Raw genomic sequence first — 6,606 nt, forward strand, 5'->3', positions numbered from 1 at the left:
AAGGGGGAATGCAGGTGGATGGATGGATGGATTCGCACCCCTGGCGGGCCTCTTTGTAACGAGGGTCCAGCATTCGGAGATGCGGACATGCCAATTATCTACTATTTCTTCTCTTTCCACAAATGCGTCGATTTTCAGCTTTCCCATTCAATTTCTGGTGCATGAGATTTCCACTGTGTGAGACTGGCCGTGATGGCGCTGTGGTCGTTGGCGCTGGGTATTTTGCATTGGTCCGGTCCGGTATACTACTATTGCCCATTTACTATTACTGTGGATTATGGTTAGGTTTAGGTTATGGTTAGGTTGGTTAGGTTTGAAAGCTGAGGACAGTGTTGGGTGACGTCACGGTATGCTCCTCCGAACGAACCGTCCTAGTATGGAGCTCTGTTTTTTGCTCTTCGCATTTAGGTTCCGTTTTGCTATTGTTTTCACTTACGAATTAATTACTCGCGCAAAATGACTGCGAATGTTGCATTCTGTACGGAGGGGTGGCACGTTTTCGGTATGATGCTCACCTTTTTTTTTTCTTCACAGACATAGGTTGTCAGCGGCTAAGTGCTTGTTTTTAGTATGGGATAATGTATCAGTTGTCTCTGCTGTAAATATGACGATAGCTATTGAAAGAAGTTATGTTGTGTTAGACAAACTTTATTAGAGAACGTACTACATCAGGAGCGTAGGACTCCGTATGACTTCGGCCCCCACTGTGATGGGACTCAGTAATCCATTTCACAACATAATTTCATCAACAGCATAGGGATAGAGCATCGCTCCAGGCGATGAAAGTCCCCAATCATACTCGCAAAATAAAGTTGTTTATGTTCAATTATGTGTAACATGGAATCAAATTATGCTTCTGTTCTGTGGGAGACTACATTCAGACAATGTATCTCTCTTTTTTACGCGGGATAAAGATGATGAAGAGATGAAACTGCCGGCTTCCCAATGCAGACTGCAAAACATCGAATTTCAGACACGGGATCTACATGCGGCATTCGCTTTGCTCTGTGCGCTGATGAAGGTGTAACGCAGTGCTATGTGCATGCAAAGAGGATGGAATGTATGCTCTTCGGCTATGCACAAGATACTCAAAAATATATTTAAGATAAGATAATAAATACTAACGTTAGAATGTAATTAAGATAGAGTCTAAATACATGAAAATTAAAGTAATTAAGATAGAGTATAAAATACTTCAAAAAGTATTTGAAATACAATTAAGATGCTATTTATCCTTGAACGCAAAAAGTCACCGGTCACTGGTCAATGCGGCAATCGCCGCTATGTGACATATGAATCGCCTAAACCCCGCGCACCACGCTAGCCGCCGCTGTGTGATAGGAGTCATCTAAACACAAGTCCCAAAAAGATGACAAAGAGATACCACATAACCCCAACTAAGTATAAGCGAAGATATTCCAAAAGTCGGGCGTTATAACTGGAGAATGAAAATTGTCACCGACTTAACGCAACGGGAAATAACAATTTTTTTAGACGTTTCGTCTCCTATGCGGGAGACATCATCAGTGCAAGGCTAGGGACGGGAATGAGGAGCACCAAAACCAGTCTTGATCCTCAGAGGCCAGAGTACAGTCCAGGAAGTGGGCCACGGTTGGCATTACATGTGTATGTGCCACGATTCGAGGAATTTTCTCGGTCCCCACCGCTGTTCGCGCGCCAAGGTGACGGCACCCTTGTAGTCGAACACGTGTCCCGTTGTCCAGTAGTGGCCCACGAGCTCAGTCTTTGACCTAGTTGCGTTGGTCGCCTTTTGAACGTCTCGTCTATGTCCCGTTTCCTGCCTGTCCCACCTACGTACGTGGCATCACACTCGGGAATCACAGTACGGGAATAGGGCAGCTGGCAGGGAGTACGGCGTCGACGAGCGTTGAGCGTCTCTATTGTTGTTATATGAGCGTCGTTGTTTGTGCATCGCTGGTGTAGCGCACAAAGCGTCGCGTCGTATTACCCGCGGCTTATCTGCGAGTGCGGCTTATCTGCAAAAAAACATTTTCAAAAACTATCTAAAAACGAGTCCTGCGGCTTATCTGCGGTGCGACTAATACGCGTGAAAATACGGTACTCTTTCCAGCATGCTGTTGTCGCTCATCCGGATCGCTTCGTCACACCTCTTCAGCAGTTAACTCTTCCTTGCGAAACGAGCTCAACCTCGTTGCGAGTCAACTATGTGAACCTCTTCGAGGCCACTCCTTTGTTGTGCCACAAATTCAGCGTCGACTTGTATACGGGAGCGCAACTTCATAGCGCCCCTTTTTTGTGTCACACTTTGGATGAACCGACGTAGCACTGGATTCTCTTGTTCGTCATCAGTGTCTGGTGCCACGCCAATGGATTCGAGCTGCCACAACTTTTCTAGCGTCGTATTTCCTTCATCTTCTTCCACTGGGAGTCGGACTCTGCTCGAATGGACTCGCGCACGTCGCAATTATTTGTTGCCCAATTATGCAGCCCCATAAGTCGGACATTTGGGAGTCGGAGTACCAGAGTGCTGAATAGTCCCTCTTTTAGGTAACCCCATCTATATACAGATCCCGACAAATGTTTACGGAACACCAGAGCGACGTATTTCTTGATCTCAGCGACACCCTAACGGCGAATGGGAGCGGACACACTTACTGAGGGGTGCGTCGAGTACCTGGCCACCTGTTTGTAAGTCTGTCTGCTCCTGTTTGCAGCAACCGTGTCGCTCAGATGGCAAATATACACCACTCCAGTGTTCCGTAAACTTTTGTCGGGACCTGTACCATCCAGCCGATCCCTGTCTTCACTGCCTAGTCGCACATTTCTTCCGGTTACTGGATCCCAGTACTGGTCGGTGCGTATCAGAACCTGTATTAGCTCTTCTTTTTCTGGACACACCAGCTGCTGGACTGGAAGGTTCTTCGCTCTCATTTCGTCGATTATGACAGAGCATGGCGTAGGTGTGTTTTGGCCACTGATGACGTCGGTGACTAGCGCTTCCATGTCGTACTCATTGCCACCCGGAAGACTGAGAAGCCTTATGGATGCTCTCCGAAACGTTTTCTTCTTGTCGTCCCCCACACAATCCTACTTTGTCACTCCTGGCCCACTGTCTCACCCCCGGCTCTTCACACGAAGCGACAACTGCCTGCCTGCCTGCAGTTTAGTCTTTGGGCCTTTGGTCTGTCGAATCGCTCTAAACTGAACTGCGGAGATTCAGCCTTAGACTTGTCTGTGCTGAGCGAGCTGTCCCCCCTGAGACTACACACAGAAGCAGCAAGTCTTCCTTGACACTTACTGCAGTGCAGTTTACGAGAACACCTCCTGGAAATGTGGTTGGGTGTGGACAGGTTTACCTGAACTATTTCCCTCATTCTTTGAGCTTTTCTTCTAGTGAAAGCGTACGTCGCTTATTTGGCACTCCGCGATTCTTTGCTTTGCAGAAGAAGCAGTACGAGTATTCCTCCGATGTGTGAACCAACGTTGACACTATTATAATGACCACCCCCTCCCCCGCCATTGTTAAACCACCAGTTAAACTAAACACCAGTCTTTAGAATCTAAATAAACCACTGCCGCCATGTGCAGCCACTGGTGCCTACACCAAAGTAATCAAAGCAGGTGTTATGCGTGCATGCGTTTATTCACTGAAGGCACTGATCATTCTTGCTCATCGGCGAGGAAATGTTGGGGCGGTGCACCAGGGAGTGATGATGAGTTCGTCGCATTCTGTGGGCCGCCTGCGGGAGTATCCTTGCCTGGAGTATCAGCTGCTGGAGTAAAAGAAATGTGAGGACGCAATGCAATATCCGTGCATGCATCAACTTACCAGGAGGAGCACTAGGACCAGCGCCGCCACCACCACCACCAGGGGCGGCGGCTTCAGCACCTCCCTCAGTAGTAGTCGCTGCAGAAAATACGGGTTAATCGAGAACCTCTACGGTAGAATGAACGAAATTCCGTCTTATTTCATAATGTGTTTTATACTTACTCGTGCCCTCTAGAGTAGGGAGAGTCGTAGGAGGGAAAGGGAGTCAGCTTTTGCAGTATTTAGATGGAACACTAAATACTTACTACCAGCACCCAGCACAAAGTACGCAGCGCCACCTGCTACCAGGAGGAGAACCACCACCACCACAATTATGATGGCACCACCTCCACCGCCACCACCGCTGAAAAGTTGAAAGTACAAGTCCATGCAGAAAGTCCAAACCAGTACCAGTGGTGGCAAAATGGCGATTCAATTCTCCCGCTCCCCTCTCAGCAGATTTGGTTCTGCCGATTGCAAGCAACTACGGAATTTCTTCACGTATTCCACATCGCAACCACTGGGATTTACATTAATGACACTTTGAGGGTCAAACAAATGCTTACGCTTTATCTGTAAGAAACAGGACAAGTTAAGAAGATGTCCCGAAGGCGAAGCTAACAGCCAACCTACCTCCAGCTGCTGAACCGGCCGCCGAGCTCTCTGAATGAAAAGAAAAAATTCAACACTGGGGAAAACTCAGGTGACAGCAAAACTCACTCACCGACGCCTGACGCAGGCGCTTCAGAAACTGGAAAAAGGAGATAAATATAAAAAATGGCCACTATTCTGCGAAGAGACAGGGTGCGGTTCCTTACCTTGCGATGCGTCTGCAGAACCAAGAAGGAAGAAAGGCGTGAGAACCGTATGCATAAGTACACGTATGCGTTGGGACAAGCACGAGCTCTAAAATCGAACACTTACTGTAATACAGTGGTGTTCAACCCACACAACGAAAGCGTTCACCAAAACGATCGTTTTCCTGGGAACATAGACATCAAAAGACCGTACTCACCTCCCATTCTTATTGGTAGCCGGCGGCTGAGCCCCTATCACAGAACGGTAGGATCGGAACCCAGAGGATGCCGCAACCACTTCAGCGCACACGAGAGCGACTACAAGCAGCTCTGCCGATGCTGCCGGTTCTGGCTGACTTGGGGGCATGCAGCACGAGACCTTTTGGTCGGTTAGCGCTTCGTCTTCACCGATTTCCTGTCGCGAGCACATCGAACACAACGAAATCGTGTTCCATTTGGCGTTCCTTATCTTCAGGAACTGCAGAAAAAGTCGCTTTTAGTGCCAGGAAAAAAAAAGAAAAAGAAAGAAAGCGCAGGGAAACTCCGGCAAAGCGGACGAATTCCGCTCTAAACCAGTGTGCAGCAAGCAGCCTTTGAGGTGCGTCCTATACAAAAGATCAACAACGTCGTCAAACGTCTGGAAGAAGAAGAACAACAACAACAACTACATGAATGATTATGGGATGAGGTGATTCACCGCAACAATTGCGCTACCATACCTCAGTGCCTGTGGGTTAGTACATGAGTGGGATGACGATGAAAAAGATGAGGCACACATACTCGCACACACACACATTCCCTTGCGGATAAGCGCCATCCCGCTTGAGGAGCAACAACAACAACACATGACAGACGCAAATGAGATATCACACACGTGGGTGCGTCGTAACTGATGGGATATAAGTTCATCCGGTCGGCTACCGGAGATGAAATGCTATGAAGAACACATCTCCGCATTCATGGCAACAGCTCTGAGGTCATAGGAGTTCAAGTAGGTTAGAAGACGTCAGGAACACATAGAATGAGTGCAGGCATTGACAGTTGCTGCACAGGGTTAGACCAAGGACCCAAGATTGCTGCAAGGCTGAGCGGTTTGTTGTTGAGACGGGTCAGTTGGGACTGGAGCAGTGCTCTCTCCGAACTGTATAGAGGGCAGTCGATGAGGACGTGTTGAATGCTTGCCACTATGCCGCAGTTGGAACACGAGCTGGTGACGCATACCCTAGTCTGTGTCTGAACTGTGGGGTGAAGGCCTCATTGAGGCGAAGTCGATGCAGAAGGGAAGTGAGACAGCGGGGCAAACGGTCTGGGAGAGAAAACGACATAGTTGGATCGACGGCGTGCAACAAAGACCTGTCTGTAAGTCTGGAAGAATTTTCTTCAATGTCAGTCAAGTATAGACCTATTAAGTAGCGGGCGCGAACTTTGCGTCCCAGGAAGGGTAGAGATGGTGTTTCCCAAGTTGTTGCGCGAAGGCTATAGTGTGATATGTAAAAAGGAACTTGGTGAGATTCTCCCCAGCATAGACTTCAGGCAGGATTTTGCTGTCTGCACAAAGCGCTCGACAAGTCTGTCTGTTGCTGGGTAGTGCGGTGCTGTCAAGGAATGTTCATTTGTTTTTCATGAACTCTCTGAACGCGCTCGAGTGTCGGTGACGATAGGTTCGGGCTGCCGTTTGGCTGGAGTTGGCTACAAGATCTTCGTCCAGTCCCAACCGCTCGTGAATTTCCAATGCATCTTGGGCTAGTGAGAATAATATTTCGAGAATAATTGCATAGGCTGCGCCGCGCAGTTGGGAACGTGTGACAGAGAGTTGCTTAATTTAGCTGAAATGGTAGGGCTTCGGCCCGTCACAGTTGTCAGCTTCAAAACGTTTGTGTAAGGAATTAGTGAACGCAGAAGGTTGTTTTTCCGATAGCTCTTGCTCAGGAAATCTTCGTCGTGCGAAAGCGACTGAAGTACTTTGCGCTTATCCTTACCTTGCCGGTGACTGGAGGTGCAGAGGTGGGAGGGATTGGC

At 48.3% G+C, this 6,606-nt stretch overlaps 1 long non-coding RNA gene across 1 annotated transcript; it reads right to left on the bottom strand.

Annotated features, from left to right (window-relative positions):
• Positions 1-3,606: 3,606 nt before the first annotated feature.
• On the bottom strand, positions 3,607-4,982 carry LOC135387519 (uncharacterized). The gene is made up of 7 exons (XR_010421171.1): positions 4,806-4,982; positions 4,609-4,620; positions 4,515-4,541; positions 4,424-4,453; positions 3,974-4,363; positions 3,812-3,889; positions 3,607-3,755 (listed from the first exon to the last, which is right to left on the bottom strand). It is a non-coding gene; the product is annotated as an uncharacterized LOC135387519 (long non-coding RNA).
• Positions 4,983-6,606: the final 1,624 nt, after the last annotated feature.

The sequence above is a fragment of the Ornithodoros turicata genome, chromosome 3 (genome assembly GCF_037126465.1).
Source record: "Ornithodoros turicata isolate Travis chromosome 3, ASM3712646v1, whole genome shotgun sequence".
Taxonomy (NCBI): Eukaryota; Metazoa; Arthropoda; class Arachnida; order Ixodida; family Argasidae; genus Ornithodoros; species Ornithodoros turicata.